Below are 14,494 nucleotides of genomic sequence, written 5' to 3'. Positions count from 1 at the left end.
CCCCCACCCCCACTCCGGCGTATCACCCTCACCTTATTCCTGAAACGTCGATTCTCCTGCTCCTTGGATGCTACCTGACCTGCTGCGCTTTTCCAGCAATACATTTTCAGCTCTGATCTCCAGCATCTGCAGTCCTCACTTTCTCCTATAGTTTTTAAGAAACATAAATAATTAAAACTTTAATGTAAGGTGTGTGGTTCATTTATATTTTACAACAATTTATTTTGGATTTTTGGATTTCTGGAATGCTCTGCCCCAGAAGGCAGTGGAGGTCCAGTCTCTGAATTCGTTTAAGAACGAGTTGGATAGAGCTCTCAAGGATAGTGGAATCAAAGGTTATGGAGATAAGGCAGAAACAGGATACTGATTGAGGATAATCAGCCATGATCATAATGAATGGTGGTGCAGGCTCTAAGGGCAGAATGGCCTACTCCTGCACCTATTGTCTTTTGTCTATTGTCTATTTTTAATTAGTGGCATGAGTTTTGTGTGTGAAGGAAAGGGCTAAATATTGAATGTAATTATTGCTGGAGGCATGTTAATTTCTTTGGAAACACAATAGTAAAGAGAGACTTCTTTGAGAGTAATAGATCTATGTTTTTATTGTTTGCTTGTTAAAACTCTTTCAAAGTAAACAGTTGTGCATTGAGCTTTCTGTTTAAAAGGTCAGAGATTAATTTCATTTTTTTTGACTAGGGCAAATTCCCATAACTTTAAAGAAAGAATTTTACTTTCAGCTTGGTAGCTTTTCAAAACTCTTGACGAAAGCTAGAAGCGCATAACAATTGCGCCTGAGAAACAAAGGTAGTTCAGGAATTTTAAGAGAAAGGTTCAGTGTAAGAAGTACAGTTTAAATGTTCCATACCAGAAGTGTTTGCTTAAAACCCTGAAATGGTTACTTGAAGCTGAGAAGATCTAAGCTCTGTTGTATGAATGCTTTAGGAAGAGGCAATCTGATTCTCAAGCTGGAGCATTTAAACTACAGTTAAATGTAGCCTGATGAATGTGAAGGAGATAAAGTCCAATTGCTACATTTTGTCTCTGTTTGCTAAACTCTTATTCCATCTTCTCCAGTATTTTCATTCTCATCTCTGAATAGTGCCCACAGCACTATTCAATGACGATCAGTGGAGTTATCCCCAGTGCCCTAGTCAATTCCCAAACTAACATTACTGAAAGAGGTTATCTGACCATTATCATCTGTTTCCTACACTACAGCATTTCAAAAGTACTTCACTGGCAATAATGAGCAGTGGAGTATACGGAGTAATAAGAAGAACCATCTAAATACAAGTCTGTCTTCACTCAAACAATCCTTTGATTCATGGGCATCACAGTTCACATGAAACATAATCATTTGCTTGTGAAATTGTGTCATTTATCCATTGACAGATAAACAGCTCATCTGTCATTCATTGTGGCTCGACTGCGGATACTTCCAGCCAAACTGGCATATAACCGGCTGCATGCTTGGCCATCACTAGGGCTTTATGTCCCAGAAACATCTGCCTCTCTCCTCCATGTCAATATCCTCATATCTAAGAACCTGGACTTTGACCAAAACCATCACAACTGAACTCAATATTTTGTGCTGAAGAAGGATACTATGCATCAATCTCTAAAAAAAAATTGCTGTTGATTTGTTTTATTCACTGTTAACCTCAACAAAATCTCCAATCTTGCCTTGACACTCCCCATAAAGTTCATTATGTAACATCTAATGTTCATTAGAACATTATTATACAGTCCCTGGGTTATGAACAGACTCTATCCCTGAGTATGTTTGTAAATCAATTCTCAAGTCGGAACACAATCCAGTATCTTTTTTTAAAAAAGTTCATTCATAAGTACGATGAGTGATCGCATGTTCGCATGACCCTTAAAATGAATAGTCAGGTAGGATCTCGTTCAGAAGTACGAACGTTTGCAAGTCAGGTGTTTGAGAGTCAGGGGCCGCCTGTAATTAAAGTTCACTGCAGTGAGTTGGGAATGTGACTTGAAGAAGTACTTCTTTAAGATAGGATTTGTCTGGATAGCACAGAAAACAATACTTTTCATTGTATCTCAGTACACATGACAATAATAAATCAAATCAAAAAGCCTTTATATTATTGATGGGATAATACTGGAGGCTCAGAAAGGAGAAGCTAAATTTGTAGATTTTCAATAAACTCTGAGTAGAGATTTGTATCAGTTTTTTTTCTTTATACTCTGACAGTCACACTGCACTTCCTGTTGAAAAGCATTAATATTCTAGATTACACACTCAGAAATGATATCTTGATAGAATTTATTCAGAATTCAACATATCGAGGTGCACCCTAGGAAAACTGGTTGAGATAGTTCGATGTGATTAGTCCACAATTTGATGTTATTGTTTTATTTAACAAGAATGGTAGATGATGAACTAAACCAGCCTTAATCCTTTCTCACCCAGGAATTGCTGTGTTTCTGTTTACAATAATCCTGTTGGTCCGAGACTTCACTCAATGTGCAAATACTACCAGTTGTGTGCATACATTTAAGAAAAAAAAACTTTTATTAAGTTTCATTTCTTAATTACAGAAACCCTACAGGGCAGAAAGGAGCCTTTCATAACATTTTCCTGGAACAATATGTTGTGGAACCAACTAGTGATCAGGCTATTTTAAATCCACTGTTGTGCAATGAGACAGAATGGATGACTAATGTCAGAGCAAAGATCAATTGGGAAGAAGTGATCACAACAATATTGAAATTCACATTGAGCTTGGAAATGCCTACTCCAATGACCAACACAAGAAAGACCATAAGACCATAGGACATAGAAGCAGAAATTAGATCATTCAGCCCATTGAGTCTGCTCTGCCATTCATTCATGGCTGATGAGTTTCTCAACCCCATTCTCCCGCTTTCTCCCCATAATCCTTGATCCCCCTGACAATCAAGAACCAATTTATCTCTGTTTTAAATATACTCAATGACCTGGCCTCCACAGCCTTCTTTGGCAATGAATTCCATAGATTCCATGTGCTCTGGCTGAAGACATTTCTCCTTATCTCCATTCTAAAACGTCTTCCCTTTACTCTAAGGCTGTGCTCTTGGGTCCTAGTCTCCACTACCAATGGAAACATCTTCTCAACATTTATTCTGTATGTTTCAATTAGATCCCCCCTCCTCCTTCAAAATGCCATCAAGTATGGAACCAGAGTCCTCAAATGTTCCTCATATGTTAAGCTTTTCATTCCTGGGACCATTTTTGGGAACCTCCTCTGAATACACTCCAGGGCCAGTACATCCTTCCTGAGATATGGGGCCCAAAATGGCACAAAATGCTCCAAATGTGATCTCAGTAGAGTCTTATACAGCCTCAGAAGTACATCTCTGCTTTTATATTCAAGTCCTTTCAAAATAATTGCCATCATTGCAATTGCCTTCCTAACTATTGACTCAGTCTGCAAGTTTGCTTCAAGAGAATCCTCAACTAGAACTCCCAAGTCTCTTTGTACTTCAATCTTCTGAATTTTCTCCCCATTTAGAAAATAGTCCATGCCTCCATTCTTCCTACCAAAGTGCACGACATCACACTTTCCCATGTTGCACTCCATCTGCCACTTCCTTGCCCATTCTCCTAACCTGTCCAAATCCTTCCCCAGATGCAGCCTTCCCATCTTTTCAATGCGATTTGTCCTTCAACCTATCTTTGTATAACCTGCAAACATGGCCAAATGCCCTCGGTTCCTTTATCTAGATTGTTAATGTATAAAATGAAAAGTTGTGGTCCCAACACTGAGTCTTAAGGAATATCACTTGTCACCGGCTAAACTTAGAACCAATTGTATCGATCTGATGGGCAAGTTGGCTCAGATGAGATGGGTAAGTGAATGAGATAAACACTAGGAAACAAAAAAAATCAAAATGTTCAACAGAAATAGATTCTATTGAAAAACAGAAAAACCTCTTGAGAAAAAGTATTTGATAGCTAATAAAGGAAATTAAGAATAGCATTTAATCAAGAGTGGTAATATAGCTGAGGAAAGAATTTTCAGCAAATCATTAAAGGGTCACAAAAAAGTTGATTTTAAAGTATGAACAAAGAAGATATTAGAGTAAACTTACTAACAATATTAAAAACTGATTGGAAGAGCTTTTAAAACCATGTAGAAAGGAATAGAGTAGCTAAGGTAAACAGTAGTCACTTAGAAGCCGAGTCAAAAGTCATTGCCAGGGGAAATAAGGAAATAGCAGAGATACCGATTAAGTATTTTGTATATATTGACACAAAGGAAGACAATTATATACCAGAAGTAGAGGGCCACTGAGAGGTTAGTAAGTGTGAGGAAAATAAGATTATTAATGCTAGGAGAGGAAAAAAATAGATAAGGCCATAAGATCACAAACATAGGAGCAGAATTCAGCCTGCTCCAACAGTTGATCATGGTTGATATGTTTCTCAAACCTATTCTGCTGCCCTCTCCCCATAACCCTTGATCCCCTTACTAATCAAGAACCTATCTATCTCTATCTTGAATACATTCAATGACTTGATCTCCACAACGCTCTGTGGCAATGGGTTCCTTGGATTAACCACCCTCTGGCTGAAGAAATTCCTCCCCATCTCAGTTCCAAAGAGTTCATCTCTTCATTCTGATGTTGTGCCTTATTATCCTCGAATCTCCTACTAATGGAGACATCTTCTTCACATCCACCCTATCCAAGCTTCACAGTATTCTGTAAGTTTCAATCAGATCCTGCTTATTCTGCTAAACTCAACTGAATACAGATGCAGAGTCCTCCTTATCATCTGAGATCATTCTTGTGAATCTCCTCTGGACCCCTTCCAATGCCAGCACATTATTCCTTAGATACAGGTTCCCAAAGCTGCTCACAATATTCCAACAATTCCCAACAACTGATAACTCATATCCATAGATATCCAAAAGTGATAGTTGCAGAGATAATGAATGCACTAAATTAGGTCTCTCTTCTATGGAGCTTAGATGAATGAGGAGTGATCTCACTGAAATATTCAAGACACTAAAAGAACTAGACAGCATAGATACTGAGAGGTCATTTCACCTCATTGGGGAATCTTATACAAGGTGTACAGTTTCAGAATCAGGGACAGATAATTTAAGGATGAAACACAGAAATATGTCTTCACTCAAAGCGTTGCGGATCTTTGGAATTCTTCAACCCAGATTTGTGGATGCCCCATCATTGAATAGAATTCAGGCCAAGGTAGATGGTCATTTAGTCTCTCAGGGAATCAAAGGATTTAGGGGCAAAACAGAAATCACTGAAGAAATTTTGGGAAAATGGATTTTGAACTCAAAACCAGCCAAGATTGCAATGAAAGGTGAAACAGGCTGAATGGTATAGTCTACTCCTCCTCCCATTTTTTTGTCATCTTTGTATGTTCTTATATGACCATTTTTAACCCTTGCCCTTAATCCATTCTCCTTCTCTGTCTCTATTTATTGGGATCACTGTGCTGTTCACAAATCCCATCACCAGAAAACTGAGACATGAAGAGCAATCAAAGAAATTCCTTCACTTTCCAGGTGAAAAATTCCTTCACTTTCCAGTCTAGGCAATGCTCCATTCCACCCATTTCTGAATCATTGAGTTTCAAGCAGCCATTTGGATGAAGTGACATCACCTTTGTAACACATGCATTTGCCAGTCTTTGGACATGATCCAGTTCTAGTCCTGGAGAGAATTGTCACGCAAGGTTCATTGTCATTGTGAAAACAGGTTTGATTTTTGTGATTCGTTTAAATTTTAGGAGATTCCTCACAAATATTTGCCATGCAAAATTATCCAATTTTACTGAAATACTTTTGCCCTTTAGCAGTAGCATTTGTTATAGAGCATAGTCAGAGAGATGTACAGCACAGAAACAGACCCTTCAGCCCAACTTGTCCATGCCAACCAGATATCCCAACCCAATCTAGTCCCACCTGCCAGCACCTGGCCCATATCCTTCCAAACCCTTCCTATTCATATACCCATCCAGATGCCTTTTAAATGTTGCAATTGTACTATAACCAGACCCAGGTAATAGAATAGAATAGAAAAGTACAGCACAGAACAGGCCGTTTGACCCACAAGGTTGTGCCAAGAATTAATCAGAATCTAAAATCAAATGTTCCCCAATTTACAATGTTTCCTGTTTGGATACTACAAACCAAAGAGTTCCCAGACCACGAGAGATGAACTGGCTCCTTTACTTTATTCCCTCACTCCCTCGGTTAATTGTACCAAGTCTAATTTAAAAATGGATTCTTCCATGTATGGAATCCATCTTCCCAAACCAAGGGAACTCATGTTTTAAAAAGGAGCCAATCGAGCCATGTTTGAGAGTTAACATAAAGTGTGATTATTTATTACTGAATGGTAGAAGAATTCATCATGGAACACACACACACATTAGAAACAAGGTGAAATTAAAAAAAAATAAACAGATTAGTCTCTGAATTGTTCATGATGCATAACTATCAAACATTGCAGCCAGTGCTGTAGAGGTTACTGGTAGCTTTAATACTAGTAGTCAATCAGTTTCACAATCCTTAGTTTTGTAGATTAGTTGAGATTCTGTAGTTCTGATTTCTTGCATTGAATTGGATTGGTTTGCAGCATTCAAGGTAAGAGAGAGTCCTTCTGTTGCCCCATTTCCACTTTGTCTGGCATGCAACTAGCTGACTTCTCACACTCAGAGCAATAAGTGGACATTTACCTGCAAAACAATGGTGGTGAGGGGACAGATTCTTCAACTGTGACCTTCACAGCACGCTAATGCTCAAACCCACACTGTTATACATAAGAACATTCAGTCCCACAAGTACATTCTAATAGTGTTAAAACTGCCTTTCTTAGCCCCTGCCCTTCTGAAAATCATAAAAAGTGTCTGCAACTTGGAAGACAAATGGTTGAGGGTAGTTTGTTGTTAAGCAGGAGGCTCATTGGCCTTCAATATCTTTGTAGAGATCACAGTCTGTTTGGAATTTCTTTGATACTTCTAAGTTATTATATCTCATCCGATTCATACAGAACTGTTTCTAGTCTGCCACAAATTTATAATTGTAGTTATCTCTGAGTTTTTAGTGGTCCTGTTTCAAAAAGAAATGTTTTGAAATTAAAGGCTAAAAATCCCTGTAGGATTTTGGAGTTCTCACTCTGTTGTTCCCAACAACATTTTTATACAATTGATTGTTGCCCTCCAAAGATGAATTAATGGATTTAGTTTCTTCATATTTTCATTGTGCCACAGCCACATGAAGAGAATGGTGTGTTATTCTCATACTTAGCCACAGTGGGGTTAAAGCAGCAACAATTATGTTATGGTTTCTGTCATTTTGAAACATCTAGAAGGAAAATAGAAAGGTAAAGAAAGACAAGACTCTGGAATCTAGCCTTTGAAGACTGCAAACATTTATTACATGGTTATCCTAACCTATTTCCTGTACTCAGTAGCACATTATTTCCAGTGAACCCCTGACAGACTGATTTTAAACAGAGGTGAGTTACAGTAAGTCTGCTGAACAGAAACCAACCATTTGATATCAATGTTCTGCAGGAAACTCCTCTAATTAGTTTTCCTATTACTCTATCAACATACCTTACTATTCCTTTCTTCCTCATCTGTTCATTCCATTTTCTGTATGTGCACTTATATTATTGACCTCAACAGTTTGTCATTATCGTGAGTTCCATATTCTCACCACTGTCTGCAGGAAGAAATCTCTCCTGAATTTGCTGTGAAATTTATTAATGAATATCTCATATTAATGAACCCCATTGATGGTCTTTCCCACAAGTATGTCCACTGCACAAGGTCTTATTATCTCAAAGATATCCAGCAGGTTACTCTTGGCCTTCACTATAAACTCTCGTCTGTTCATTCTTCCCAGATAGTTCTAACCTCTGAGATCTGCTATCATCCTTTTGAATCTTTTATGCACCTTCTTCATAATATAGAGAGCAGACCTGTGTAAAACAGGTTACTGAGGATGTTTCAGTTCACAGTGCATTTAAAAACAGATCCTTTGTTAATTTCATGTTGTGGGAAGGGAGGTTGCAATGAGACAAAATCAAAAGCTGTTGTTGTATCCAACAGTGTCTGATCAGAAAAAAAACATGCAGCAGAAATTAGAATCAAACAGAATGTAAGTTCCAGCATTAGTTGAATGTGTTTGGTGAATCAGATATAAAACAATCAGTCTTCCTTGCAATCTATTCCACTTACTCTATTCACACAATTGCAGGGGGAAGCCTAATACCACATCCTTGTGCCAGATCATGTTTCTTCATTTCGGGTTATTGACACAGAACCATTCTTCATTTAATTATTTTACTGATGAAGGTTTTGGGAACACTTCAAATAATATTGCTCCAATGTTAGGAAGAAGAAAAGGCATACGTCCTATCTGATGTAGTACTTCTCTATTATGAGATCTTATTGCATTTTGAACAACTCAACATTTTGCTTCAGTCTACTCCATGATGAACATCACTTTGAATCAATGGAGTTAAATGATAATTATGTAGGGATGGACCAAATCTTATCAAGTGATATTTCATTTCAAGATCAACATGACCAAAATAATTAACTCCCTGTTTTCGTGATTTGAGATTAATATCCAATGACAGCAGGACATATCAATGTATATTTATACATGCTACTTTACACAAGATACAAATACAAGAAAATAATTTATTCTTTTTGATCTGTATATTTCATGAATTAATCGTAACCAAGAGATCTTTTCGATGACCTTCCCCCTCATATTTTAACACATTACATTTTTCACACTTAAAATTGCAAATGAGGTCAAGCTGAACACAATGATTTGCAGCATGCTATATTTACATGGTAACCCCTCTGGTAAAACAGATAGCATTTCTATTTCATAACTTGAGATTATAAAGTCTATACTAATTTATACACAAATAAAATATTTTGGAAAGTCATAACCAGATCCATTTTTCAAAAATGTTAATGAAATGATTCATCATCAAACAAAATGAGAACTTCATGCATGACATAATAGGAACTGCATTCTGTTTTACAACTCCACTGCTTTCAACGGGGTTCTGTGTTATTAATTTTACACACAGAAATCAAACACCACAGTGTGCATTTACAGCATTTGGTGGCATTGAAGAAACTCAATTATACGGAAAACAGCAGAGGGTTGGGGTAAAAGGAAATTGCTTCCATTTCATGAAGGTACCAAAAAGAGCAAAATGGCATTGTTTAGGGCTTTTGTGGTGCAGTGGCAGTGTCTCTATCTCAGAGCCAGGAGGCGCATGTTCAAGTCCCACCTGTTCAGAGGTGTGTCACAACATCTCTGAACGGGTTGATTCAATACCTAAAACAGCATGAAATAGCCTGCACAGGCTGATGACTAAAGTAACACGAAGACATAGAAAGTGGGAGCAGGAATAGTCCATTTAGTCCATTCAAAATGATCATGGCCGATCCTCTATCTCAACACCATATTTCCACACCGTTCCCATACTCCTCACCAACGTGGCCACTTGAAATCAATTTCCTTCTTTATTTTTTTCATTGACTTTGCCTGCACAGGTTTGTGGGGTAGCAAATTCCACAGGCTCACCACCATCTGAGTGAAGACATTTCTCCTCATCTCAGCCTGAAATAATTCACAGTGTATGCTGAGACTGTGACCCCTTGTTCTGGACTCCCCCACAATCCCAACGGAAACATTACCCTTACATCTAAATGTCCAGCCTGTCAGAATTTTATGCATTTTAATGAGACCCTACTCATTCTCCTAAATCCAATACCTACGGGCATGGTTGACCCAATCTCTCCTCATCCCTGCCATCCCAGGAATCAATCTGGTGAACCTTTGCTGCATTCCCTTTACAGTAACTATATTTGCTCTGAAGTGAGGAGATCAAAACTGCAGGAGAAAGTGAGGACTGCAGATGCTGGAGATCAAAGCTGAAAATGTGTTGCTGGAAAAGCGCAGCAGGTCAGGCAGCATCCAAGGAACAGGAGAATCGACGTTTCGGGCATGAACCCTTCTTCAGGAATGAGGAAAGTGTTGCAAGCAGGCTAAGATAAAAGGTAGGGAGGAGGGACTTAGGGGAGGGGGAAAGGTAGGGAGGAAGGACTTGGGGGAGGGGAAAAGGTAGGGAGGAGGGACTTGGGGGAGTCCCTCCTTCCTACCTTTTATTTTAGTCTGCTTGGCACACTTTCCTTATTCCTGAAGAAGGGCTCATGTCCAGAACTTCGATTCTCCTGTTCCTTGGATGCTGCCTGACCTGCTGCGCTTTTCCAGCAACACATTTTCAGATCAAAACTGCATATAATCATCCAGGTGTGGTCTCACTGAGATCCTGTCGAGTGAGCTGCAATAGTATTTGCTTCGTGTTGTATGCAACTTTCTTGTAATGAGGGTCAATACATTGATTGCCTTCTGAACTGCTCACTGCACCTGGTGCTCACTTTCAATGATACAAACACAAATGTCCCATCATACAATCAACATTTTCTGATCCATCACCGTTTAAATAATAGGCTGCTATTTGTGTTTTTTTTCTCAAACTGGCATTGGAAGTTTCATTATCGTGCATGTTATACTTCATCTGTCATGTAATACTGCATGTAATACCTTTATACTGCATCTGTCATGTAATTGCACATTCACTCTTCACATCCTCCACACCACTCGCAATCCACATGGTTTTGTGTTGTTTGTCGCTTTGGAAATATTTCATTTGATTCCTCATCTAAATCATTGATATTGTGAATAGCTGAGACCCAAGCACAGATTCCTGTGTATCACACTTGTCATTACCATTCACTTCAGAAAGGAACTATGTATTCCTATTCATCACCTGGTGCTAACCCATTCTTAAAACATGTACATGACGACCAAGAGCATGTGCTTTAATTTTGCACAACAACCTCAAAACAGGGCTTTATCAAAAGCTTCCTGAAAATCTAATTTCACTGCATCTTCTGGTCCTCCCTCATCCATTCCAACAGTTATATCCTCCAAACACCTGCTGAACATTATTTCTCTTCCATAAATCCATGTTGACTTTGTGTAACATCATTGGTAGTTTATAATATCATATAATCACATCCTTTAACATACACTGTAGTATTTCCCTACAGGTGGTGTTCAGTGATATGATCTCTAATTTCTTGTCGTAGAGCCATAGAGATGTACAGCATGGAAACAGAACCTTTAGTCCAACTTGTCAATTCCTACCAGATATCCCAACCCAACGTAGCACCACTTGCCAGCACCCGGCCCATATCTCTCCAAACCCTTCCTATTCATGTTCTCATCCAGATGCCTTTTAAATGTTGCAATTGGACTAGCCTTCACTACTTCCTCTGGCAGCTCATGCCATACACATACCACATACAAAACGTTGCCCCTTAGGTCTTTTTTATATCTTTCCCCTCTCACCCTAAACCTGTGTCCTCTAGTTCTGGACTCCCCCAACCCATGGAAAAGACAGTGTCTATTTACCCTATCCATACCCCTCATGATTTTATAAACCTCTGTAAGTTCACTCCTCAGCCTCTGATACTCCAGGGAAAACAGCCCCAGCCTATCCAGCCTCTCCCTATAGCTCAAATCCTCCAACCCTGGAAACATCTTTGTAAATCTTTTCTGAACCCTTACAAGTTTCACAACATCCTTCCTAGAGCAGGGAGACCAGAATAGGATGCAGTATTCCAACAGTGGCCTAATCAATGTCCTGTACAGCAACAGCAAGACCTCCCAACTCCTGTACTCTTCTTCACTATCCTATCGACCTGAGACTCCACTTTCAAGGAGCTATGAACCCGCACTCCAAGGCCTCTTTGTTCAGCAACATTCCCTCGGACTTTATCATTAAGTGTATATGTCCTGCTAAGATTTGCTTTCCCAAAATGCAGCACCTCGCATTTATCTAAATTAAACTCCATCTGCCACTTCTCAGCCCATTGGCCCATGTGACCAAGATCCTTCCTCATGACATAAAATGTTGGCTCCATGACAACTCCAAGAAACTATCCCTGATACACTCTACAAACCTTTCTTTGAGGCAATCTTTGCCTCCCCATCGTTTTTCTAAAAGAAAGCTGGTGTTACATTTAATACCCTCCAATCAGCCGGAACTGTTCCAGAATCCTTTATTTTGCTTCCCCCCAACAGTTTTACTTGACCATTGGGCTTCTCTCTTGATGGAGAGAGATGACTTGTAGTGGTTTAATCTGAAGGACACCACACCTTGGGTGATGGGGAGAGTTTCAGAAGGAGAGTCCTTCACAATAACCTCAGCCAGTATAGGAATTGAACCCATGCTGTTGGCAACACTCTGCATTGCAAACCCAGCCCTTCAAGCTATGCAACACCCTCCTACAGGAGACAACAACCAACTCATTGATTATTTCCATGCCAATCTCACTTAGGCACATGTGATGTAGATCATTATTCCTAAGGGATTGAACAGTTTACAATCCTGTTAATTTCTCCAGGATTTTTTTATTACTAATACTAATCTCCTTTCATTCTTCCTGTTCATCTGAATTTTGCTTTCCTGGTATTTCTGGAAAGGTGTTCTCCTGTGAAGACAAAATTAAGCTAACCTGCTATTTCCTTGTTCACCATGAGAAGTCTTCTCATTTTAAACTGTAAAGGGCCTACAACTGTCTTCAGTAATGTTCTTTCTTGTTAAGTGGTTATGGAAACTGTTACAGTTTTTCTTCCATTTCTGGATTGCCTCATCATTCAGCCCAGGGTAGTCCTTTCAGTTCTCAATATGCCATTCAGACACACTTTCTCAAACTTACTTGCTCTGCTTTTCCTATCCTTCCTGATTGTATTAACCATTCCTGGGTGTCCAGGCTAAAAATGGTACATTGCTTCATCCAGAATTCTCATTTTTGGAAGTAATTAATGGGCTACCAGGCAGATGCTTGTCCAAAGCTTTTTGGAAGAGTTGAGGTACTCATATTGTCTGGTTAATTACAAACTATATGATTGTCACAACCTCTAAGAGATCAGGCAAATAGGTCAAACAGGACATTCTCCTGAATCCAAGTTAATTGCTGTTAACTGTTATTGTTGCACAGCTATTCCTGATAAATGATTACAATGCTTTACATGGAAAAGGAGTAACTTTAATGAGTCTGTAGTTACATGTGTCTATTCTATGTTTTAATGTGGACACTGCAGTTATTTCAAACACACACTGGCCTATTTCCAACCTCTGGTACCTGCATTGCATTAATTAACTCCTTTGTAATGAGTGTCACTATCCACAACTCTTTTCCCTCGATTCTTTCCACATAATTTAATTGGGAAAAATAACATCTCACTGGCGATTTATTGGTTTGAGCCTAATTAGTATGTCTAAGACTTACATCTAATTTATAACAAAGTTATTGATTTTATTGGGATCTCGTTGTTTGAAGGGACTTAAATTTTCCCTAGTGAATTGTTTTATTTTAAATTAAATGGTGTTTATTGATCATGTGAATCTCCATGATATATGTATGACATAAATACAAAATGCAAAACTGATTCATCAAACTGTATAAACAAGATGTTAGATTCATCTTGATTATTAAATTTCCTTATTTTCCATTTTATGACAAATCGATTACTTGTTGAAACAGTGAAAGGTTAGAAAACATTTCATTTCTCCAATAGTAGTTGAGTTGAAAGCCAGATCCTCAAAGAATTGATGAAGACATCATAATGTAAAGACATCTATTCAACATTATTGAATGTTAAGGAAAGTATTGAAGCCAAAGAGTATTTGTTGCCAGGTTGGTATCAGACTGATGTGAAAAAATGTTCAATCTCTCTCATGTGAACTCAGAAAAAGATATGTAACCAGACCCCTTTTTCGACACTGTGTGGTATATATGAGGTTGGTTTGTTCAGTTGGCTAGATGGCTAGTTTGTGATGCAGAGTGTTGCCAACAGTACAGAATTGATTTCTGTACCAGCTGAGGTGACCATGAAGGACTGTCCTCCTCAACCTCTTCCCTCACCCGAGGTCTGGTGACACCAATCGCCTCTCTCTGGTGACTGTGGTTACTTTACTTTACCATATATACATCATAAAAGCGGTCCCTGCGCACCCAGCCCTAGCATGCCTTACCATCTACATATTGTGATCTGATTTGACCATTAATGATCTGTTGTTACTTACTTCCCATAAAATACAGCCAGGAATTGATAGATTGTTAGTCTTTCTTAGTTCACTTGGTAAATCTAAGAACTGAGACAAAAAATGTTAGAAGCTGCCAGGTTAAATGTTCAGTCTGGTTAAACATATTGAGAACAGTGGTGCAGTCACTCAGTTCATCAAATTTCTGGGGCAGTTTCATCTCTTTCATTAGGACCAGTGAGTGCATTTAAGAAAATTATTCATTCATTTTTAGAAACTCAAGGCATCAAAGAGTATGGAGAGAAAGTGGTAATACGGGTTTGAGAAAGAGGATCTGCCATGATCATCGCAGAACAGG

The 14,494-nt window shown here is 38.7% G+C and overlaps 1 protein-coding gene across 3 annotated transcripts in view; it reads right to left on the bottom strand.

Annotated features, from left to right (window-relative positions):
• The window catches only part of LOC122564564 (cadherin-18-like), a 705,142-nt gene that overhangs the window by 298,730 nt on the left and 391,918 nt on the right, over positions 1–14,494 (bottom strand). The window contains exon 1 of one of the 3 annotated variants that reach the window (XM_043719648.1): positions 14,179–14,451. The exons of the other annotated variants lie outside the window; for them this stretch is intronic. The gene's annotated coding sequence lies outside the window, so the exon portion shown is untranslated. Of the gene's footprint in view, positions 1–14,178; positions 14,452–14,494 lie in introns of those variants that run through there. 3 annotated transcript variants of the gene reach the window in all.

This window comes from Chiloscyllium plagiosum, chromosome 29, assembly GCF_004010195.1.
Source record: "Chiloscyllium plagiosum isolate BGI_BamShark_2017 chromosome 29, ASM401019v2, whole genome shotgun sequence".
NCBI lineage: Eukaryota > Metazoa > Chordata > Chondrichthyes > Orectolobiformes > Hemiscylliidae > Chiloscyllium > Chiloscyllium plagiosum.
The sequence above is the reverse complement of the archived record's forward strand: the minus strand, read 5'-3'. Positions and strand labels throughout refer to the sequence as shown.